At 46.6% G+C, this 23,416-nt stretch overlaps 20 non-coding genes across 20 annotated transcripts; all 20 read right to left on the bottom strand.

Moving 5' to 3' along the window:
- Positions 1-360: 360 nt before the first annotated feature.
- On the bottom strand, positions 361-432 carry trnam-cau (transfer RNA methionine (anticodon CAU)). The gene has a single exon. It is a non-coding gene; the product is annotated as a tRNA-Met (tRNA).
- A 597-nt stretch (positions 433-1,029) lies between these two features.
- Positions 1,030-1,101, bottom strand: trnam-cau (transfer RNA methionine (anticodon CAU)). Its single transcript has one exon. It is a non-coding gene; the product is annotated as a tRNA-Met (tRNA).
- A 938-nt stretch (positions 1,102-2,039) lies between these two features.
- Positions 2,040-2,111, bottom strand: trnam-cau (transfer RNA methionine (anticodon CAU)). The gene has a single exon. It is a non-coding gene; the product is annotated as a tRNA-Met (tRNA).
- A 597-nt stretch (positions 2,112-2,708) lies between these two features.
- Positions 2,709-2,780, bottom strand: trnam-cau (transfer RNA methionine (anticodon CAU)). Its single transcript has one exon. It is a non-coding gene; the product is annotated as a tRNA-Met (tRNA).
- Positions 2,781-3,718: 938 nt separating this feature from the next.
- trnam-cau (transfer RNA methionine (anticodon CAU)) lies at positions 3,719-3,790 on the bottom strand. Its single transcript has one exon. It is a non-coding gene; the product is annotated as a tRNA-Met (tRNA).
- Positions 3,791-4,387: 597 nt separating this feature from the next.
- Positions 4,388-4,459, bottom strand: trnam-cau (transfer RNA methionine (anticodon CAU)). The gene has a single exon. It is a non-coding gene; the product is annotated as a tRNA-Met (tRNA).
- A 938-nt stretch (positions 4,460-5,397) lies between these two features.
- Positions 5,398-5,469, bottom strand: trnam-cau (transfer RNA methionine (anticodon CAU)). Its single transcript has one exon. It is a non-coding gene; the product is annotated as a tRNA-Met (tRNA).
- A 597-nt stretch (positions 5,470-6,066) lies between these two features.
- Positions 6,067-6,138, bottom strand: trnam-cau (transfer RNA methionine (anticodon CAU)). Its single transcript has one exon. It is a non-coding gene; the product is annotated as a tRNA-Met (tRNA).
- Positions 6,139-8,748: 2,610 nt separating this feature from the next.
- trnam-cau (transfer RNA methionine (anticodon CAU)) lies at positions 8,749-8,820 on the bottom strand. Its single transcript has one exon. It is a non-coding gene; the product is annotated as a tRNA-Met (tRNA).
- Positions 8,821-9,417: 597 nt separating this feature from the next.
- Positions 9,418-9,489, bottom strand: trnam-cau (transfer RNA methionine (anticodon CAU)). Its single transcript has one exon. It is a non-coding gene; the product is annotated as a tRNA-Met (tRNA).
- A 938-nt stretch (positions 9,490-10,427) lies between these two features.
- trnam-cau (transfer RNA methionine (anticodon CAU)) lies at positions 10,428-10,499 on the bottom strand. The gene has a single exon. It is a non-coding gene; the product is annotated as a tRNA-Met (tRNA).
- A 1,607-nt stretch (positions 10,500-12,106) lies between these two features.
- On the bottom strand, positions 12,107-12,178 carry trnam-cau (transfer RNA methionine (anticodon CAU)). The gene has a single exon. It is a non-coding gene; the product is annotated as a tRNA-Met (tRNA).
- Positions 12,179-12,775: 597 nt separating this feature from the next.
- Positions 12,776-12,847, bottom strand: trnam-cau (transfer RNA methionine (anticodon CAU)). The gene has a single exon. It is a non-coding gene; the product is annotated as a tRNA-Met (tRNA).
- A 938-nt stretch (positions 12,848-13,785) lies between these two features.
- Positions 13,786-13,857, bottom strand: trnam-cau (transfer RNA methionine (anticodon CAU)). Its single transcript has one exon. It is a non-coding gene; the product is annotated as a tRNA-Met (tRNA).
- A 597-nt stretch (positions 13,858-14,454) lies between these two features.
- trnam-cau (transfer RNA methionine (anticodon CAU)) lies at positions 14,455-14,526 on the bottom strand. Its single transcript has one exon. It is a non-coding gene; the product is annotated as a tRNA-Met (tRNA).
- Positions 14,527-17,136: 2,610 nt separating this feature from the next.
- trnam-cau (transfer RNA methionine (anticodon CAU)) lies at positions 17,137-17,208 on the bottom strand. The gene has a single exon. It is a non-coding gene; the product is annotated as a tRNA-Met (tRNA).
- Positions 17,209-17,805: 597 nt separating this feature from the next.
- On the bottom strand, positions 17,806-17,877 carry trnam-cau (transfer RNA methionine (anticodon CAU)). The gene has a single exon. It is a non-coding gene; the product is annotated as a tRNA-Met (tRNA).
- A 2,617-nt stretch (positions 17,878-20,494) lies between these two features.
- Positions 20,495-20,566, bottom strand: trnam-cau (transfer RNA methionine (anticodon CAU)). The gene has a single exon. It is a non-coding gene; the product is annotated as a tRNA-Met (tRNA).
- A 1,607-nt stretch (positions 20,567-22,173) lies between these two features.
- trnam-cau (transfer RNA methionine (anticodon CAU)) lies at positions 22,174-22,245 on the bottom strand. Its single transcript has one exon. It is a non-coding gene; the product is annotated as a tRNA-Met (tRNA).
- Positions 22,246-22,842: 597 nt separating this feature from the next.
- On the bottom strand, positions 22,843-22,914 carry trnam-cau (transfer RNA methionine (anticodon CAU)). Its single transcript has one exon. It is a non-coding gene; the product is annotated as a tRNA-Met (tRNA).
- Positions 22,915-23,416: the final 502 nt, after the last annotated feature.

Genomic DNA, 23,416 nt, shown 5'->3' on the forward strand with positions numbered 1-23,416 from the left:
TCCACATACTACCAGTTGTCATCATATTATCGTGCCACAAGTCCATTTCCGCCCTCCTCTTTTCGTGGTTGTCAGGTAACTGCAAATATACCGGCAAAAACTGTTAGAAACACAGTGATACTGAGCTTGTGAGCAATCGAACTTGAGTGCCAACACTGCCCCCTAGCTGTCAAACCACACACTTGGCCAGCTTTCTCTTCTGAGCCTTCACATCCGACTGTCTTGACTTTGCAAGTGGACTGCAGGAAGTCCCCACACGACCAGTTGCCATGACTTCATCCTTTGCGAAGTGTCTTGCAGCCTCGCAACGTTGATTGTGGACATCAAATGAAAGTGCGGTGAAAAAGTTAATCACACTGCTAGCAGAGAATGGTTTCGATCCATTGACCTCTGGGTTATGGGCCCAGCACGCTGCCGCTGCGCCACTCTGCTCCGATCTGGCAAAACTATACTCCACGGTGTGCCTGGTTTTTAAACCGTCCTCTGTTGCCAGCTTGCTTTTCAGAGCTTTCATAGAATCATCGAATCACAATCCAGTCCTTCGTACCGGCTCTTTGAAAGAGCTATCCAATTAGTGTCACTCCCCTGCTCTTTCCCCATAGCCCTGCAAATTCTTCCACTTCAAGTATTTATCCAATTCCCTTTTGAAAGTTACTCTTGAATCTGCTTCCACCAGCATTTCAGGCAGTGCATTCCCGATCATAACAACTCGCTGCGTAAAATTGTTTACCTCATGTCGCCTCAATTCCCTGAAATCTGTGTCCTCTGGTTATCGACCCTTCTGCCACTGGAAGCAGTTTCTCCTTATTTACTCTAACAAAACCCTGCATGACTTTGAACACCTCGATCAAATCTCCCCTTAACCATCTCTGCTCCACACATAAGACGATCTTCACTTTGCAAATGGATTGCAGCAATTCCCCACACCACTCGTTGCCATCACTTGACCCTTTGCTCAATGCCTCTCAGCCTCGCTGCTTTGATTGTGGACAGAAATCGAATGAGTTGTGAAAAAATTGATCTTGATGCTAGCAGAGAATGGTTTCGATCCATTGACCTCTGGGTTATGGGCCCAGCACGCTTCCGCTGCGCCACTCTGCTCAGACATAAGAGTGCACTATTTCGCTGGGTCTGGCTTGCAAACCACCCTCTATTGCCACCTTTCTCGTTCATTCAGATCATCGCAACTTTTCAAATTGATGCAGCCATTCACATACGGCTCGCTGCCATCATTTCATCCTCCCAGAAATCTCACCCAACCTTCCTCCATTGATTCTCAACAGCAATTTGCTCACCCACCTACAAATATACTGCTAATATTTGCTTCACATGTTCTCCTGATCAACTTTTCTGCCAGTCAGTTTCACTCTCAACCTCACAATGCCCTGCAAAGCTAACACAAATTTCTTCTCTTTGCAAGGACATCACTTCTTTTGCTTTTCACACCACTTTTTAGAATTACGCAAACAAGCACTTTGAAAAAGCTCACCTGACTACGGGCAGAGAATAGTTTCAATCTGATCACTGCAGCGCTATGGGTGACTACTGCTGTACCACTCTGCTTGCCAGCATGGTCTTGTTGAAGCCCTCCACCTGCTTTGTCCAGGACTCCCTCCTCCACCTTTGTCTTTGTAGCCTTCCCATCAGGTAATCTTTACTTTGTAAATTGATGCAGGCAGTCCACATACTACCAGTTGTCATCATATTATCGTGCCACAAGTCCATTTCCGCCCTCCTCTTTTCGTGGTTGTCAGGTAACTGCAAATATACCGGCAAAAACTGTTAGAAACACAGTGATACTGAGCTTGTGAGCAATCGAACTTGAGTGCCAACACTGCCCCCTAGCTGTCAAACCACACACTTGGCCAGCTTTCTCTTCTGAGCCTTCACATCCGACTGTCTTGACTTTGCAAGTGGACTGCAGGAAGTCCCCACACGACCAGTTGCCATGACTTCACCCTTTGCGAAGTGTCTTGCAGCCTCGCAACGTTGATTGTGGACATCAAATGAAAGTGCGGTGAAAAAGTTAATCACACTGCTAGCAGAGAATGGTTTCGATCCATTGACCTCTGGGTTATGGGCCCAGCACGCTGCCGCTGCGCCACTCTGCTCCGATCTGGCAAAACTATACTCCACGGTGTGCCTGGTTTTTAAACCGTCCTCTGTTGCCAGCTTGCTTTTCAGAGCTTTCATAGAATCATCGAATCACAATCCAGCCCTTCGTACCGGCTCTTTGAAAGAGCTATCCAATTAGTGTCACTCCCCTGCTCTTTCCCCATAGCCCTGCAAATTCTTCCACTTCAAGTATTTATCCAATTCCCTTTTGAAAGTTACTCTTGAATCTGCTTCCACCAGCATTTCAGGCAGTGCATTCCCGATCATAACAACTCGCTGCGTAAAATTGTTTACCTCATGTCGCCTCAATTCCCTGAAATCTGTGTCCTCTGGTTATCGACCCTTCTGCCACTGGAAGCAGTTTCTCCTTATTTACTCTAACAAAACCCTGCATGACTTTGAACACCTCGATCAAATCTCCCCTTAACCTTCTCTGCTCCACACATAAGACGATCTTCACTTTGCAAATGGATTGCAGCAATTCCCCACACCACTCGTTGCCATCACTTGACCCTTTGCTCAATGCCTCTCAGCCTCGCTGCTTTGATTGTGGACAGAAATCGAATGAGTTGTGAAAAAATTGATCTTGATGCTAGCAGAGAATGGTTTCGATCCATTGACCTCTGGGTTATGGGCCCAGCACGCTTCCGCTGCGCCACTCTGCTCAGACATAAGAGTGCACTATTTCGCTGGGTCTGGCTTGCAAACCACCCTCTATTGCCACCTTTCTCGTTCATTCAGATCATCGCAACTTTGCAAATTGATGCAGCCATTCACATACGGCTAGCTGCCATCATTTCATCCTCCCAGAAATCTCACCCAACCTTCCTCCATTGATTCTCAACAGCAATTTGCTCACCCACCTACAAATATACTGCTAATATTTGCTTCACATGTTCTCCTGATCAACTTTTCTGCCAGTCAGTTTCACTCTCAACCTCACAATGCCCTGCAAAGCTAACACAAATTTCTTCTCTTTGCAAGGACATCACTTCTTTTGCTTTTCACACCACTTTTTAGAATTACGCAAACAAGCACTTTGAAAAAGCTCACCTGACTACGGGCAGAGAATAGTTTCAATCTGATCACTGCAGCGCTATGGGTGACTACTGCTGTACCACTCTGCTTGCCAGCATGGTCTTGTTGAAGCCCTCCACCTGCTTTGTCCAGGACTCCCTCCTCCACCTTTGTCTTTGTAGCCTTCCCATCAGGTAATCTTTACTTTGTAAATTGATGCAGGCAGTCCACATACTACCAGTTGTCATCATATTATCGTGCCACAAGTCCATTTCCGCCCTCCTCTTTTCGTGGTTGTCAGGTAACTGCAAATATACCGGCAAAAACTGTGAGAAACACAGTGATACTGAGCTTGTGAGCAATCGAACTTGAGTGCCAACACTGCCCCCTAGCTGTCAAACCACACACTTGGCCAGCTTTCTCTTCTGAGCCTTCACATCTGACTGTCTTGACTTTGCAAGTGGACTGCAGGAAGTCCCCACACGACCAGTTGCCATGACTTCACCCTTTGCGAAGTGTCTTGCAGCCTCGCAACGTTGATTGTGGACATCAAATGAAAGTGCGGTGAAAAAGTTAATCACACTGCTAGCAGAGAATGGTTTCGATCCATTGACCTCTGGGTTATGGGCCCAGCACGCTGCCGCTGCGCCACTCTGCTCCGATCTGGCAAAACTATACTCCACTGTGTGCCTGGTTTTTAAACCGTCCTCTGTTGCCAGCTTGCTTTTCAGAGCTTTCATAGAATCATCGAATCACAATCCAGCCCTTCGTACCGGCTCTTTGAAAGAGCTATCCAATTAGTGTCACTCCCCTGCTCTTTCCCCATAGCCCTGCAAATTCTTCCACTTCAAGTATTTATCCAATTCCCTTTTGAAAGTTACTCTTGAATCTGCTTCCACCAGCATTTCAGGCAGTGCATTCCCGATCATAACAACTCGCTGCGTAAAATTGTTTACCTCATGTCGCCTCAATTCCCTGAAATCTGTGTCCTCTGGTTATCGACCCTTCTGCCACTGGAAGCAGTTTCTCCTTATTTACTCTAACAAAACCCTGCATGACTTTGAACACCTCGATCAAATCTCCCCTTAACCTTCTCTGCTCCACACATAAGACGATCTTCACTTTGCAAATGGATTGCAGCAATTCCCCACACCACTCGTTGCCATCACTTGACCCTTTGCTCAATGCCTCTCAGCCTCGCTGCTTTGATTGTGGACAGAAATCGAATGAGTTGTGAAAAAATTGATCTTGATGCTAGCAGAGAATGGTTTCGATCCATTGACCTCTGGGTTATGGGCCCAGCACGCTTCCGCTGCGCCACTCTGCTCAGACATAAGAGTGCACTATTTCGCTGGGTCTGGCTTGCAAACCACCCTCTATTGCCACCTTTCTCGTTCATTCAGATCATCGCAACTTTGCAAATTGATGCAGCCATTCACATACGGCTAGCTGCCATCATTTCATCCTCCCAGAAATCTCACCCAACCTTCCTCCATTGATTCTCAACAGCAATTTGCTCACCCACCTACAAATATACTGCTAATATTTGCTTCACATGTTCTCCTGATCAACTTTTCTGCCAGTCAGTTTCACTCTCAACCTCACAATGCCCTGCAAAGCTAACACAAATTTCTTCTCTTTGCAAGGACATCACTTCTTTTGCTTTTCACACCACTTTTTAGAATTACGCAAACAAGCACTTTGAAAAAGCTCACCTGACTACGGGCAGAGAATAGTTTCAATCTGATCACTGCAGCGCTATGGGTGACTACTGCTGTACCACTCTGCTTGCCAGCATGGTCTTGTTGAAGCCCTCCACCTGCTTTGTCCAGGACTCCCTCCTCCACCTTTGTCTTTGTAGCCTTCCCATCAGGTAATCTTTACTTTGTAAATTGATGCAGGCAGTCCACATACTACCAGTTGTCATCATATTATCGTGCCACAAGTCCATTTCCGCCCTCCTCTTTTCGTGGTTGTCAGGTAACTGCAAATATACCGGCAAAAACTGTTAGAAACACAGTGATACTGAGCTTGTGAGCAATCGAACTTGAGTGCCAACACTGCCCCCTAGCTGTCAAACCACACACTTGGCCAGCTTTCTCTTCTGAGCCTTCACATCCGACTGTCTTGACTTTGCAAGTGGACTGCAGGAAGTCCCCACACGACCAGTTGCCATGACTTCACCCTTTGCGAAGTGTCTTGCAGCCTCGCAACGTTGATTGTGGACATCAAATGAAAGTGCGGTGAAAAAGTTAATCACACTGCTAGCAGAGAATGGTTTCGATCCATTGACCTCTGGGTTATGGGCCCAGCACGCTGCCGCTGCGCCACTCTGCTCCGATCTGGCAAAGCTATACTCCACGGTGTGCCTGGTTTTTAAACCGTCCTCTGTTGCCAGCTTGCTTTTCAGAGCTTTCATAGAATCATCGAATCACAATCCAGCCCTTCGTACCGGCTCTTTGAAAGAGCTATCCAATTAGTGTCACTCCCCTGCTCTTTCCCCATAGCCCTGCAAATTCTTCCACTTCAAGTATTTATCCAATTCCCTTTTGAAAGTTACTCTTGAATCTGCTTCCACCAGCATTTCAGGCAGTGCATTCCCGATCATAACAACTCGCTGCGTAAAATTGTTTACCTCATGTCGCCTCAATTCCCTGAAATCTGTGTCCTCTGGTTATCGACCCTTCTGCCACTGGAAGCAGTTTCTCCTTATTTACTCTAACAAAACCCTGCATGACTTTGAACACCTCGATCAAATCTCCCCTTAACCTTCTCTGCTCCACACAGAAGACGATCTTCACTTTGCAAATGGATTGCAGCAATTCCCCACACCACTCGTTGCCATCACTTGACCCTTTGCTCAATGCCTCTCAGCCTCGCTGCTTTGATTGTGGACAGAAATCGAATGAGTTGTGAAAAAGTTGATCTTGATGCTAGCAGAGAATGGTTTCGATCCATTGACCTCTGGGTTATGGGCCCAGCACGCTTCCGCTGCGCCACTCTGCTCAGACATAAGAGTGCACTATTTCGCTTGGTCTGGCTTGCAAACCACCCTCTATTGCCACCTTTCTCGTTCATTCAGATCATCGCAACTTTGCAAATTGATGCAGCCATTCACATACGGTTGGCTGCCATCATTTCATCCTCCCAGAAATCTCACCCAACCTTCCTCCATTGATTCTCAACAGCAATTTGCTCACCCACCTACAAATATACTGCTAATATTTGCTTCACATGTTCTCCTGATCAACTTTTCTGCCAGTCAGTTTCACTCTCAACCTCACAATGCCCTGCAAAGCTAACACAAATTTCTTCTCTTTGCAAGGACATCACTTCTTTTGCTTTTCACACCACTTTTTAGAATTACGCAAACAAGCACTTTGAAAAAGCTCACCTGACTACGGGCAGAGAATAGTTTCAATCTGATCACTGCAGCGCTATGGGTGACTACTGCTGTACCACTCTGCTTGCCAGCATGGTCTTGTTGAAGCCCTCCACCTGCTTTGTCCAGGACTCCCTCCTCCACCTTTGTCTTTGTAGCCTTCCCATCAGGTAATCTTTACTTTGTAAATTGATGCAGGCAGTCCACATACTACCAGTTGTCATCATATTATCGTGCCACAAGTCCATTTCCGCCCTCCTCTTTTCGTGGTTGTCAGGTAACTGCAAATATACCGGCAAAAACTGTGAGAAACACAGTGATACTGAGCTTGTGAGCAATCGAACTTGAGTGCCAACACTGCCCCCTAGCTGTCAAACCACACACTTGGCCAGCTTTCTCTTCTGAGCCTTCACATCTGACTGTCTTGACTTTGCAAGTGGACTGCAGGAAGTCCCCACACGACCAGTTGCCATGACTTCACCCTTTGCGAAGTGTCTTGCAGCCTCGCAACGTTGATTGTGGACATCAAATGAAAGTGCGGTGAAAAAGTTAATCACACTGCTAGCAGAGAATGGTTTCGATCCATTGACCTCTGGGCCCAGCACGCTGCCGCTGCGCCACTCTGCTCCGATCTGGCAAAACTATACTCCACGGTGTGCCTGGTTTTTAAACCGTCCTCTGTTGCCAGCTTGCTTTTCAGAGCTTTCATAGAATCATCGAATCACAATCCAGCCCTTCGTACCGGCTCTTTGAAAGAGCTATCCAATTAGTGTCACTCCCCTGCTCTTTCCCCATAGCCCTGCAAATTCTTCCACTTCAAGTATTTATCCAATTCCCTTTTGAAAGTTACTCTTGAATCTGCTTCCACCAGCATTTCAGGCAGTGCATTCCCGATCATAACAACTCGCTGCGTAAAATTGTTTACCTCATGTCGCCTCAATTCCCTGAAATCTGTGTCCTCTGGTTATCGACCCTTCTGCCACTGGAAGCAGTTTCTCCTTATTTACTCTAACAAAACCCTGCATGACTTTGAACACCTCGATCAAATCTCCCCTTAACCTTCTCTGCTCCACACATAAGACGATCTTCACTTTGCAAATGGATTGCAGCAATTCCCCACACCACTCGTTGCCATCACTTGACCCTTTGCTCAATGCCTCTCAGCCTCGCTGCTTTGATTGTGGACAGAAATCGAATGAGTTGTGAAAAAGTTGATCTTGATGCTAGCAGAGAATGGTTTCGATCCATTGACTTTTGGGTTATGGGCCCAGCACGCTTCCGCTGCGCCACTCTGCTCAGACATAAGAGTGCACTATTTCGCTGGGTCTGGCTTGCAAACCACCCTCTATTGCCACCTTTCTCGTTCATTCAGATCATCGCAACTTTGCAAATTGATGCAGCCATTCACATACGGCTAGCTGCCATCATTTCATCCTCCCAGAAATCTCACCCAACCTTCCTCCATTGATTCTCAACAGCAATTTGCTCACCCACCTACAAATATACTGCTAATATTTGCTTCACATGTTCTCCTGATCAACTTTTCTGCCAGTCAGTTTCACTCTCAACCTCACAATGCCCTGCAAAGCTAACACAAATTTCTTCTCTTTGCAAGGACATCACTTCTTTTGCTTTTCACACCACTTTTTAGAATTACGCAAACAAGCACTTTGAAAAAGCTCACCTGACTACGGGCAGAGAATAGTTTCAATCTGATCACTGCAGCGCTATGGGTGACTACTGCTGTACCACTCTGCTTGCCAGCATGATCTTGTTGAAGCCCTCCACCTGCTTTGTCCAGGACTCCCTCCTCCACCTTTGTCTTTGTAGCCTTCCCATCAGGTAATCTTTACTTTGTAAATTGATGCAGGCAGTCCACATACTACCAGTTGTCATCATATTATCGTGCCACAAGTCCATTTCCGCCCTCCTCTTTTCGTGGTTGTCAGGTAACTGCAAATATACCGGCAAAAACTGTTAGAAACACAGTGATACTGAGCTTGTGAGCAATCGAACTTGAGTGCCAACACTGCCCCCTAGCTGTCAAACCACACACTTGGCCAGCTTTCTCTTCTGAGCCTTCACATCCGACTGTCTTGACTTTGCAAGTGGACTGCAGGAAGTCCCCACACGACCAGTTGCCATGACTTCACCCTTTGCGAAGTGTCTTGCAGCCTCGCAACGTTGATTGTGGACATCAAATGAAAGTGCGGTGAAAAAGTTAATCACACTGCTAGCAGAGAATGGTTTCGATCCATTGACCTCTGGGTTATGGGCCCAGCACGCTGCCGCTGCGCCACTCTGCTCCGATCTGGCAAAACTATACTCCACGGTGTGCCTGGTTTTTAAACCGTCCTCTGTTGCCAGCTTGCTTTTCAGAGCTTTCACAGAATCATCGAATCACAATCCAGCCCTTCGTACCGGCTCTTTGAAAGAGCTATCCAATTAGTGTCACTCCCCTGCTCTTTCCCCATAGCCCTGCAAATTCTTCCACTTCAAGTATTTATCCAATTCCCTTTTGAAAGTTACTCTTGAATCTGCTTCCACCAGCATTTCAGGCAGTGCATTCCCGATCATAACAACTCGCTGCGTAAAATTGTTTACCTCATGTCGCCTCAATTCCCTGAAATCTGTGTCCTCTGGTTATCGACCCTTCTGCCACTGGAAGCAGTTTCTCCTTATTTACTCTAACAAAACCCTGCATGACTTTGAACACCTCGATCAAATCTCCCCTTAACCTTCTCTGCTCCACACATAAGACGATCTTCACTTTGCAAATGGATTGCAGCAATTCCCCACACCACTCGTTGCCATCACTTGACCCTTTGCTCAATGCCTCTCAGCCTCGCTGCTTTGATTGTGGACAGAAATCGAATGAGTTGTGAAAAAATTGATCTTGATGCTAGCAGAGAATGGTTTCGATCCATTGACCTCTGGGTTATGGGCCCAGCACGCTTCCGCTGCGCCACTCTGCTCAGACATAACAGTGCACTATTTCGCTGGGTCTGGCTTGCAAACCACCCTCTATTGCCACCTTTCTCGTTCATTCAGATCATCGCAACTTTGCAAATTGATGCAGCCATTCACATACGGCTCGCTGCCATCATTTCATCCTCCCAGAAATCTCACCCAACCTTCCTCCATTGATTCTCAACAGCAATTTGCTCACCCACCTGCAAATATACTGCTAATATTTGCTTCACATGTTCTCCTGATCAACTTTTCTGCCAGTCAGTTTCACTCTCAACCTCACAATGCCCTGCAAAGCTAACACAAATTTCTTCTCTTTGCAAGGACATCACTTCTTTTGCTTTTCACACCACTTTTTAGAATTACGCAAACAAGCACTTTGAAAAAGCTCACCTGACTACGGGCAGAGAATAGTTTCAATCTGATCACTGCAGCGCTATGGGTGACTACTGCTGTACCACTCTGCTTGCCAGCATGGTCTTGTTGAAGCCCTCCACCTGCTTTGTCCAGGACTCCCTCCTCCACCTTTGTCTTTGTAGCCTTCCCATCAGGTAATCTTTACTTTGTAAATTGATGCAGGCAGTCCACATACTACCAGTTGTCATCATATTATCGTGCCACAAGTCCATTTCCGCCCTCCTCTTTTCGTGGTTGTCAGGTAACTGCAAATATACCGGCAAAAACTGTTAGAAACACAGTGATACTGAGCTTGTGAGCAATCGAACTTGAGTGCCAACACTGCCCCCTAGCTGTCAAACCACACACTTGGCCAGCTTTCTCTTCTGAGCCTTCACATCCGACTGTCTTGACTTTGCAAGTGGACTGCAGGAAGTACCCACACGACCAGTTGCCATGACTTCACCCTTTGCGAAGTGTCTTGCAGCCTCGCAACGTTGATTGTGGACATCAAATGAAAGTGCGGTGAAAAAGTTAATCACACTGCTAGCAGAGAATGGTTTCGATCCATTGACCTCTGGGTTATGGGCCCAGCACGCTGCCGCTGCGCCACTCTGCTCCTATCTGGCAAAACTATACTCCACGGTGTGACTGGTTTTTAAACCGTCCTCTGTTGCCAGCTTGCTTTTCAGAGCTTTCACAGAATCATCGAATCACAATCCAGCCCTTCGTACCGGCTCTTTGAAAGAGCTATCCAATTAGTGTCACTCCCCTGCTCTTTCCCCATAGCCCTGCAAATTCTTCCACTTCAAGTATTTATCCAATTCCCTTTTGAAAGTTACTCTTGAATCTGCTTCCACCAGCATTTCAGGCAGTGCATTCCCGATCATAACAACTCGCTGCGTAAAATTGTTTACCTCATGTCGCCTCAATTCCCTGAAATCTGTGTCCTCTGGTTATCGACCCTTCTGCCACTGGAAGCAGTTTCTCCTTATTTACTCTAACAAAACCCTGCATGACTTTGAACACCTCGATCAAATCTCCCCTTAACCTTCTCTGCTCCACACATAAGACGATCTTCACTTTGCAAATGGATTGCAGCAATTCCCCACACCACTCGTTGCCATCACTTGACCCTTTGCTCAATGCCTCTCAGCCTCGCTGCTTTGATTGTGGACAGAAATCGAATGAGTTGTGAAAAAATTGATCTTGATGCTAGCAGAGAATGGTTTCGACCAATTGACCTCTGGGTTATGGGCCCAGCACACTTGCGCTGCGCCACTCTGCTCAGACATAAGAATGCACTATTTCGCTGGGTCTGGCTTGCAAACCACCCTCTATTGCCACCTTTCTCGTTTATTCAGATCATCGCAACTTTGCAAATTGATGCAGCCATTCACATACGGCTAGCTGCCATCATTTCATCCTCCCAGAAATCTCACCCAACCTTCCTCCATTGATTCTCAACAGCAATTTGCTCACCCACCTACAAATATACTGCTAATATTTGCTTCACATGTTCTCCTGATCAACTTTTCTGCCAGTCAGTTTCACTCTCAACCTCACAATGCCCTGCAAAGCTAACACAAATTTCTTCTCTTTGCAAGGACATCACTTCTTTTGCTTTTCACACCACTTTTTAGAATTACGCAAACAAGCACTTTGAAAAAGCTCACCTGACTACGGGCAGAGAATAGTTTCAATCTGATCACTGCAGCGCTATGGGTGACTACTGCTGTACCACTCTGCTTGCCAGCATGGTCTTGTTGAAGCCCTCCACCTGCTTTGTCCAGGACTCCCTCCTCCACCTTTGTCTTTGTAGCCTTCCCATCAGGTAATCTTTACTTTGTAAATTGATGCAGGCAGTCCACATACTACCAGTTGTCATCATATTATCGTGCCACAAGTCCATTTCCGCCCTCCTCTTTTCGTGGTTGTCAGGTAACTGCAAATATACCGGCAAAAACTGTTAGAAACACAGTGACACTGAGCTTGTGAGCAATCGAACTTGAGTGCCAACACTGCCCCCTAGCTGTCAAACCACACACTTGGCCAGCTTTCTCTTCTGAGCCTTCACATCCGACTGTCTTGACTTTGCAAGTGGACTGCAGGAAGTCCCCACACGACCAGTTGCCATGACTTCACCCTTTGCGAAGTGTCTTGCAGCCTCGCAACGTTGATTGTGGACATCAAATGAAAGTGCGGTGAAAAAGTTAATCACACTGCTAGCAGAGAATGGTTTCGATCCATTGACCTCTGGGTTATGGGCCCAGCACGCTGCCGCTGCGCCACTCTGCTCCGATCTGGCAAAACTATACTCCACTGTGTGCCTGGTTTTTAAACCGTCCTCTGTTGCCAGCTTGCTTTTCAGAGCTTTCATAGAATCATCGAATCACAATCCAGCCCTTCGTACCGGCTCTTTGAAAGAGCTATCCAATTAGTGTCACTCCCCTGCTCTTTCCCCATAGCCCTGCAAATTCTTCCACTTCAAGTATTTATCCAATTCCCTTTTGAAAGTTACTCTTGAATCTGCTTCCACCAGCATTTCAGGCAGTGCATTCCCGATCATAACAACTCGCTGCGTAAAATTGTTTACCTCATGTCGCCTCAATTCCCTGAAATCTGTGTCCTCTGGTTATCGACCCTTCTGCCACTGGAAGCAGTTTCTCCTTATTTACTCTAACAAAACCCTGCATGACTTTGAACACCTCGATCAAATCTCCCCTTAACCTTCTCTGCTCCACACATAAGACGATCTTCACTTTGCAAATGGATTGCAGCAATTCCCCACACCACTCGTTGCCATCACTTGACCCTTTGCTCAATGCCTCTCAGCCTCGCTGCTTTGATTGTGGACAGAAATCGAATGAGTTGTGAAAAAATTGATCTTGATGCTAGCAGAGAATGGTTTCGATCCATTGACCTCTGGGTTATGGGCCCAGCACGCTTCCGCTGCGCCACTCTGCTCAGACATAAGAGTGCACTATTTCGCTGGGTCTGGCTTGCAAACCACCCTCTATTGCCACCTTTCTCGTTCATTCAGATCATCGCAACTTTGCAAATTGATGCAGCCATTCACATACGGCTAGCTGCCATCATTTCATCCTCCCAGAAATCTCACCCAACCTTCCTCCATTGATTCTCAACAGCAATTTGCTCACCCACCTACAAATATACTGCTAATATTTGCTTCACATGTTCTCCTGATCAACTTTTCTGCCAGTCAGTTTCACTCTCAACCTCACAATGCCCTGCAAAGCTAACACAAATTTCTTCTCTTTGCAAGGACATCACTTCTTTTGCTTTTCACACCACTTTTTAGAATTACGCAAACAAGCACTTTGAAAAAGCTCACCTGACTACGGGCAGAGAATAGTTTCAATCTGATCACTGCAGCGCTATGGGTGACTACTGCTGTACCACTCTGCTTGCCAGCATGGTCTTGTTGAAGCCCTCCACCTGCTTTGTCCAGGACTCCCTCCTCCACCTTTGTCTTTGTAGCCTTCCCATCAGGTAATCTTTACTTTGTAAATTGATGCAGGCAGTCCACATACTACCAGTTGTCATCATATTATCGTGCCACAAGTCCATTTCCGCCCTCCTCTTTTCGTGGTTGTCAGGTAACTGCAAATATACCGGCAAAAACTGTTAGAAACACAGTGATACTGAGCTTGTGAGCAATCGAACTTGAGTGCCAACACTGCCCCCTAGCTGTCAAACCACACACTTGGCCAGCTTTCTCTTCTGAGCCTTCACATCCGACTGTCTTGACTTTGCAAGTGGACTGCAGGAAGTCCCCACACGACCAGTTGCCATGACTTCACCCTTTGCGAAGTGTCTTGCAGCCTCGCAACGTTGATTGTGGACATCAAATGAAAGTGCGGTGAAAAAGTTAATCACACTGCTAGCAGAGAATGGTTTCGATCCATTGACCTCTGGGTTATGGGCCCAGCACGCTGCCGCTGCGCCACTCTGCTCCGATCTGGCAAAACTATACTCCACGGTGTGCCTGGTTTTTAAAACGTCCTCTGTTGCCAGCTTGCTTTTCAGAGCTTTCATAGAATCATCGAATCACAATCCAGCCCTTCGTACCGGCTCTTTGAAAGAGCTATCCAATTAGTGTCACTCCCCTGCTCTTTCCCCATAGCCCTGCAAATTCTTCCACTTCAAGTATTTATCCAATTCCCTTTTGAAAGTTACTCTTGAATCTGCTTCCACCAGCATTTCAGGCAGTGCATTCCCGATCATAACAACTCGCTGCGTAAAATTGTTTACCTCATGTCGCCTCAATTCCCTGAAATCTGTGTCCTCTGGTTATCGACCCTTCTGCCACTGGAAGCAGTTTCTCCTTATTTACTCTAACAAAACCCTGCATGACTTTGAACACCTCGATCAAATCTCCCCTTAACCTTCTCTGCTCCACACAGAAGACGATCTTCACTTTGCAAATGGATTGCAGCAATTCCCCACACCACTCGTTGCCATCACTTGACCCTTTGCTCAATGCCTCTCAGCCTCTCTGCTTTGATTGTGGACAGAAATCGAATGAGTTGTGAAAAAGTTGATCTTGATGCTAGCAGAGAATGGTTTCGATCCATTGACCTCTGGGTTATGGGCCCAGCACGCTTCCGCTGCGCCACTCTGCTCAGACATAAGAGTGCACTATTTCGCTTGGTCTGGCTTGCAAACCACCCTCTATTGCCACCTTTCTCGTTCATTCAGATCATCGCAACTTTGCAAATTGATGCAGCCATTCACATACGGTTGGCTGCCATCATTTCATCCTCCCAGAAATCTCACCCAACCTTCCTCCATTGATTCTCAACAGCAATTTGCTCACCCACCTACAAATATACTGCTAATATTTGCTTCACATGTTCTCCTGATCAACTTTTCTGCCAGTCAGTTTCACTCTCAACCTCACAATGCCCTGCAAAGCTAACACAAATTTCTTCTCTTTGCAAGGACATCACTTCTTTTGCTTTTCACACCACTTTTTAGAATTACGCAAACAAGCACTTTGAAAAAGCTCACCTGACTACGGGCAGAGAATAGTTTCAATCTGATCACTGCAGCGCTATGGGTGACTACTGCTGTACCACTCTGCTTGCCAGCATGGTCTTGTTGAAGCCCTCCACCTGCTTTGTCCAGGACTCCCTCCTCCACCTTTGTCTTTGTAGCCTTCCCATCAGGTAATCTTTACTTTGTAAATTGATGCAGGCAGTCCACATACTACCAGTTGTCATCATATTATCGTGCCACAAGTCCATTTCCGCCCTCCTCTTTTCGTGGTTGTCAGGTAACTGCAAATATACCGGCAAAAACTGTGAGAAACACAGTGATACTGAGCTTGTGAGCAATCGAACTTGAGTGCCAACACTGCCCCCTAGCTGTCAAACCACACACTTGGCCAGCTTTCTCTTCTGAGCCTTCACATCTGACTGTCTTGACTTTGCAAGTGGACTGCAGGAAGTCCCCACACGACCAGTTGCCATGACTTCACCCTTTGCGAAGTGTCTTGCAGCCTCGCAACGTTGATTGTGGACATCAAATGAAAGTGCGGTGAAAAAGTTAATCACACTGCTAGCAGAGAATGGTTTCGATCCATTGACCTCTGGGCCCAGCACGCTGCCGCTGCGCCACTCTGCTCCGATCTGGCAAAACTATACTCCACGGTGTGCCTGGTTTTTAAACCGTCCTCTGTTGCCAGCTTGCTTTTCAGAGCTTTCATAGAATCATCGAATCACAATCCAGCCCTTCGTACCGGCTCTTTGAAAGAGCTATCCAATTAGTGTCACTCCCCTGCTCTTTCCCCATAGCCCTGCAAATTCTTCCACTTCAAGTATTTATCCAATTCCCTTTTGAAAGTTACTCTTGAATCTGCTTCCACCAGCATTTCAGGCAGTGCATTCCCGATCATAACAACTCGCTGCGTAAAATTGTTTACCTCATGTCGCCTCAATTCCCTGAAATCTGTGTCCTCTGGTTATCGACCCTTCTGCCACTGGAAGCAGTTTCTCCTTATTTACTCTAACAAAACCCTGCATGACTTTGAACACCTCGATCAAATCTCCCCTTAACCTTCTCTGCTCCACACATAAGACGATCTTCACTTTGCAAATGCATTGCAGCAATTCCCCACACCACTCGTTGCCATCACTTGACCCTTTGCTCAATGCCTCTCAGCCTCGCTGCTTTGATTGTGGACAGAAATCGAATGAGTTGTGAAAAAATTGATCTTGATGCTAGCAGAGAATGGTTTCGATCCATTGACCTCTGGGTTATGGGCCCAGCAAGCTTCCGCTGCGCCACTCTGCTCAGACATAAGAGTGCACTATTTCGCTGGGTCTGGCTTGCAAACCACCCTCTATTGCCACCTTTCTCGTTCATTCAGATCATCGCAACTTTGCAAATTGATGCAGCCATTCACATACGGCTAGCTGCCATCATTTCATCCTCCCAGAAATCTCACCCAACCTTCCTCCATTGATTCTCAACAGCAATTTGCTCACCCACCTACAAATATACTGCTAATATTTGCTTCACATGTTCTCCTGATCAACTTTTCTGCCAGTCAGTTTCACTCTCAACCTCACAATGCCCTGCAAAGCTAACACAAATTTCTTCTCTTTGCAAGGACATCACTTCTTTTGCTTTTCACACCACTTTTTAGAATTACGCAAACAAGCACTTTGAAAAAGCTCACCTGACTACGGGCAGAGAATAGTTTCAATCTGATCACTGCAGCGCTATGGGTGACTACTGCTGTACCACTCTGCTTGCCAGCATGGTCTTGTTGAAGCCCTCCACCTGCTTTGTCCAGGACTCCCTCCTCCACCTTTGTCTTTGTAGCCTTCCCATCAGGTAATCTTTACTTTGTAAATTGATGCAGGCAGTCCACATACTACCAGTTGTCATCATATTATCGTGCCACAAGTCCATTTCCGCCCTCCTCTTTTCGTGGTTGTCAGGTAACTGCAAATATACCGGCAAAAACTGTTAGAAACACAGTGATACTGAGCTTGTGAGCAATCGAACTTGAGTGCCAACACTGCCCCCTAGCTGTCAAACCACACACTTGGCCAGCTTTCTCTTCTGAGCCTTCACATCCGACTGTCTTGACTTTGCAAGTGGACTGCAGGAAGTCCCCACACGACCAGTTGCCATGACTTCACCCTTTGCGAAGTGTCTTGCAGCCTCGCAACGTTGATTGTGGACATCAAATGAAAGTGCGGTGAAAAAGTTAATCACACTGCTAGCAGAGAATGGTTTCGATCCATTGACCTCTGGGTTATGGGCCCAGCACGCTGCCGCTGCGCCACTCTGCTCCGATCTGGCAAAACTATACTCCACGGTGTGCCTGGTTTTTAAACCGACCTCTGTTGCCAGCTTGCTTTTCAGAGCTTTCATAGAATCATCGAATCACAATCCAGCCCTTCGGACCGGCTCTTTGAAAGAGCTATCCAATTAGTGTCACTCCCCTGCTCTTTCCCCATAGCCCTGCAAATTCTTCCACTTCAAGTATTTATCCAATTCCCTTTTGAAAGTTACTCTTGAATCTGCTTCCACCAGCATTTCAGGCAGTGCATTCCCGATCATAACAACTCGCTGCGTAAAATTGTTTACCTCATGTCGCCTCAATTCCCTGAAATCTGTGTCCTCTGGTTATCGACCCTTCTGCCACTGGAAGCAGTTTCTCCTTATTTACTCTAACAAAACCCTGCATGACTTTGAACACCTCGATCAAATCTCCCCTTAACCTTCTCTGCTCCACACATAAGACGATCTTCACTTTGCAAATGGATTGCAGCAATTCCCCACACCACTCGTTGCCACCACTTGACCCTTTGCTCAATGCCTCTCAGCCTCGCTGCTTTGATTGTGGACAGAAATCGAATGAGTTGTGAAAAAATTGATCTTGATGCTAGCAGAGAATGGTTTCGATCCATTGACCTCTGGGTTATGGGCCCAGCACGCTTCCGCTGCGCCACTCTGCTCAGACATAAAAGTGCACTATTTCGCTGGGTCTGGCTTGCAAACCACCCTCTATTGCCACCTTTCTCGTTCATTCAGATCATCGCAACTTTGCAAATTGATGCAGCCATTCACATACGGCTCGCTGCCATCATTTCATCCTCCCAGAAATCTCACCCAACCTTCCTCCATTGATTCTCAACAGCAATTTGCTCACCCACCTACAAATATACTGCTAATATTTGCTTCACATGTTCTCCTGATCAACTTTTCTGCCAGTCAGTTTCACTCTCAACCTCACAATGCCCTGCAAAGCTAACACAAATTTCTTCTCTTTGCAAGGACATCACTTCTTTTGCTTTTCACACCACTTTTTAGAATTACGCAAACAAGCACTTTGAAAAAGCTCACCTGACTACGGGCAGAGAATAGTTTCAATCTGATCACTGCAGCGCTATGGGTGACTACTGCTGTACCACTCTGCTTGCCAGCATGGTCTTGTTGAAGCCCTCCACCTGCTTTGTCCAGGACTCCCTCCTCCACCTTTGTCTTTGTAGCCTTCCCATCAGGTAATCTTTACTTTGTAAATTGATGCAGGCAGTCCACATACTACCAGTTGTCATCATATTATCGTGCCACAAGTCCATTTCCGCCCTCCTCTTTTCGTGGTTGTCAGGTAACTGCAAATATACCGGCAAAAACTGTTAGAAACACAGTGATACTGAGCTTGTGAGCAATCGAACTTGAGTGCCAACACTGCCCCCTAGCTGTCAAACCACACACTTGGCCAGCTTTCTCTTCTGAGCCTTCACATCCGACTGTCTTGACTTTGCAAGTGGACTGCAGGAAGTCCCCACACGACCAGTTGCCATGACTTCACCCTTTGCGAAGTGTCTTGCAGCCTCGCAACGTTGATTGTGGACATCAAATGAAAGTGCGGTGAAAAAGTTAATCACACTGCTAGCAGAGAATGGTTTCGACCCATTGACCTCTGGGTTATGGGCCCAGCACGCTGCCGCTGCGCCACTCTGCTCCGATCTGGCACAACTATACTCCACGGTGTGCCTGGTTTTTAAACCGTCCTCTGTTGCCAGCTTGCTTTTCAGAGCTTTCATCGAATCATCGAATCACAATCCAGCCCTTCGTACCGGCTCTTTGAAAGAGCTATCCAATTAGTGTCACTCCCCTGCTCTTTCCCCATAGCCCTGCAAATTCTTCCACTTCAAGTATTTATCCAATTCCCTTTTGAAAGTTACTCTTGAATCTGCTTCCACCAGCATTTCAGGCAGTGCATTCCCGATCATAACAACTCGCTGCGTAAAATTGTTTACCTCATGTCGCCTCAATTCCCTGAAATCTGTGTCCTCTGGTTATCGACCCTTCTGCCACTGGAAGCAGTTTCTCCTTATTTACTCTAACAAAACCCTGCATGACTTTGAACACCTCGATCAAATCTCCCCTTAACCTTCTCTGCTCCACACATAAGACGATTTTCACTTTGCAAATGGATTGCAGCAATTCTCCACACCACTCGTTGCCATCACTTGACCCTTTGCTCAATGCCTCTCAGCCTCGCTGCTTTGATTGTGGACAGAAATCGAATGAGTTGTGAAAAAATTGATCTTGATGCTAGCAGAGAATGGTTTCGACCCATTGACCTCTGGGTTATGGGGCCAGCACGCTTCCGCTGCGCCACTCTGCTCAGACATAAAAGTGCACTATTTCGCTGGGTCTGGCTTGCAAACCACCCTCTATTGCCACCTTTCTCGTTCATTCAGATCATCGCAACTTTGCAAATTGATGCAGCCATTCACATACGGCTAGCTGCCATCATTTCATCCTCCCAGAAATCTCACCCAACCTTCCTCCATTGATTCTCAACAGCAATTTGCTCACCCACCTACAAATATACTGCTAATATTTGCTTCACATGTTCTCCTGATCAACTTTTCTGCCAGTCAGTTTCACTCTCAACCTCACAATGCCCTGCAAAGCTAACACAAATTTCTTCTCTTTGCAAGGACATCACTTCTTTTGCTTTTCACACCACTTTTTAGAATTACGCAAACAAGCACTTTGAAAAAGCTCACCTGACTACGGGCAGAGAATAGTTTCAATCTGATCACTGCAGCGCTATGGGTGACTACTGCTGTACCACTCTGCTTGCCAGCATGGTCTTGTTGAAGCCCTCCACCTGCTTTGTCCAGGACTCCCTCCTCCACCTTTGTCTTTGTAGCCTTCCCATCAGGTAATCTTTACTTTGTAAATTGATGCAGGCAGTCCACATACTACCAGTTGTCATCATATTATCGTGCCACAAGTCCATTTCCGCCCTCCTCTTTTCGTGGTTGTCAGGTAACTGCAAATATACCGGCAAAAACTGTTAGAAACACAGTGATACTGAGCTTGTGAGCAATCGAACTTGAGTGCCAACACTGCCCCCTAGCTGTCAAACCACACACTTGGCCAGCTTTCTCTTCTGAGCCTTCACATCCGACTGTCTTGACTTTGCAAGTGGACTGCAGGAAGTCCCCACACGACCAGTTGCCATGACTTCACCCTTTGCGAAGTGTCTTGCAGCCTCGCAACGTTGATTGTGGACATCAAATGAAAGTGCGGTGAAAAAGTTAATCACACTGCTAGCAGAGAATGGTTTCGATCCATTGACCTCTGGGTTATGGGCCCAGCACGCTGCCGCTGCGCCACTCTGCTCCGATCTGGCAAAACTATACTCCACGGTGTGCCTGGTTTTTAAACCGTCCTCTGTTGCCAGCTTGCTTTTCAGAGCTTTCATAGAATCATCGAATCACAATCCAGCCCTTCGTACCGGCTCTTTGAAAGAGCTATCCAATTAGTGTCACTCCCCTGCTCTTTCCCCATAGCCCTGCAAATTCTTCCACTTCAAGTATTTATCCAATTCCCTTTTGAAAGTTACTCTTGAATCTGCTTCCACCAGCATTTCAGGCAGTGCATTCCCGATCATAACAACTCGCTGCGTAAAATTGTTTACCTCATGTCGCCTCAATTCCCTGAAATCTGTGTCCTCTGGTTATCGACCCTTCTGCCACTGGAAGCAGTTTCTCCTTATTTACTCTAACAAAACCCTGCATGACTTTGAACACCTCGATCAAATCTCCCCTTAACCTTCTCTGCTCCACACATAAGACGATCTTCACTTTGCAAATGCATTGCAGCAATTCCCCACACCACTCGTTGCCATCACTTGACCCTTTGCTCAATGCCTCTCAGCCTCGCTGCTTTGATTGTGGACAGAAATCGAATGAGTTGTGAAAAAATTGATCTTGATGCTAGCAGAGAATGGTTTCGACCCATTGACCTCTGGGTTATGGGCCCAGCACGCTTCCGCTGCGCCACTCTGCTCAGACATAAGAGTGCACTATTTCGCTGGGTCTGGCTTGCAAACCACCCTCTATTGCCACCTTTCTCGTTCATTCAGATCATCGCAACTTTTCAAATTGATGCAGCCATTCACATACGGCTAGCTGCCATCATTTCATCCTCCCAGAAATCTCACCCAACCTTCCTCCATTGATTCTCAACAGCAATTTGCTCACCCACCTACAAATATACTGCTAATATTTGCTTCACATGTTCTCCTGATCAACTTTTCTGCCAGTCAGTTTCACTCTCAACCTCACAATGCCCTGCAAAGCTAACACAAATTTCTTCTCTTTGCAAGGACATCACTTCTTTTGCTTTTCACACCACTTTTTAGAATTACGCAAACAAGCACTTTGAAAAAGCTCACCTGACTACGGGCAGAGAATAGTTTCAATCTGATCACTGCAGCGCTATGGGTGACTACTGCTGTACCACTCTGCTTGCCAGCATGGTCTTGTTGAAGCCCTCCACCTGCTTTGTCCAGGACTCCCTCCTCCACCTTTGTCTTTGTAGCCTTCCCATCAGGTAATCTTTACTTTGTAAATTGATGCAGGCAGTCCACATACTACCAGTTGTCATCATATTATCGTGCCACAAGTCCATTTCCGCCCTCCTCTTTTCGTGGTTGTCAGGTAACTGCAAATATACCGGCAAAAACTGTTAGAAACACAGTGATACTGAGCTTGTGAGCAATCGAACTTGAGTGCCAACACTGCCCCCTAGCTGTCAAACCACACACTTGGCCAGCTTTCTCTTCTGAGCCTTCACATCCGACTGTCTTGACTTTGCAAGTGGACTGCAGGAAGTCCCCACACGACCAGTTGCCATGACTTCACCCTTTGCGAAGTGTCTTGCAGCCTCGCAACGTTGATTGTGGACATCAAATGAAAGTGCGGTGAAAAAGTTAATCACACTGCTAGCAGAGAATGGTTTCGATCCATTGACCTCTGGGTTATGGGCCCAGCACGCTGCCGCTGCGCCACTCTGCTCCGATCTGGCAAAGCTATACTTCACGGTGTGGCTGGTTTTTAAACCTTCCTCTGTTGCCAGCTTGCTTTTCAGAGCTTTCATAGAATCATCGAATCACAATCCAGCCCTTCGTACCGGCTCTTTGAAAGAGCTATCCAATTAGTGTCACTCCCCTGCTCTTTCCCCATAGCCCTGCAAATTCTTCCACTTCAAGTATTTATCCAATTCCCTTTTGAAAGTTACTCTTGAATCAGCTTCCACCAGCATTTCAGGCAGTGCATTCCCGATCATAACAACTCGCTGCGTAAAATTGTTTACCTCATGTCGCCTCAATTCCCTGAAATCTGTGTCCTCTGGTTATCGACCCTTCTGCCACTGGAAGCAGTTTCTCCTTATTTACTCTAACAAAACCCTGCATTACTTTGAACACCTCGATCAAATCTCCCCTTAACCTTCTCTGCTCCACACATAAGACGATCTTCACTTTGCAAATGGATTGCAGCAATTCCCCACACCACTCGTTGCCATCACTTGACCCTTTGCTCAATGCCTCTCAGCCTCGCTGCTTTGATTGTGGACAGAAATCGAATGAGTTGTGAAAAAGTTGATCTTGATGCTAGCAGAGAATGGTTTCGATCCATTGACCTCTGGGTTATGGGCCCAGCACGCTTCCGCTGCGCCACTCTGCTCAGACATAAGAGTGCACTATTTCGCTGGGTCTGGCTTGCAAACCACCCTCTATTGCCACCTTTCTCGTTCATTCAGATCATCGCAACTTTGCAAATTGATGCAGCCATTCACATACGGCTAGCTGCCATCATTTCATCCTCCCAGAAATCTCACCCAACCTTCCTCCATTGATTCTCAACATTAATTTGCTCACCCACCTACAAATATACTGCTAATATTTGCTTCACATGTTCTCCTGATCAACTTTTCTGCCAGTCAGTTTCACTCTCAACCTCACAATGCCCTGCAAAGCTAACACAAATTTCTTCTCTTTGCAAGGACATCACTTCTTTTGCTTTTCACACCACTTTTTAGAATTACGCAAACAAGCACTTTGAAAAAGCTCACCTGACTACGGGCAGAGAATAGTTTCAATCTGATCACTGCAGCGCTATGGGTGACTACTGCTGTACCACTCTGCTTGCCAGCATGGTCTTGTTGAAGCCCTCCACCTGCTTTGTC

The sequence above is a fragment of the Heptranchias perlo genome, chromosome 2, assembly GCF_035084215.1.
Source record: "Heptranchias perlo isolate sHepPer1 chromosome 2, sHepPer1.hap1, whole genome shotgun sequence".
In the NCBI taxonomy this organism is placed as follows: domain Eukaryota; kingdom Metazoa; phylum Chordata; class Chondrichthyes; order Hexanchiformes; family Hexanchidae; genus Heptranchias; species Heptranchias perlo.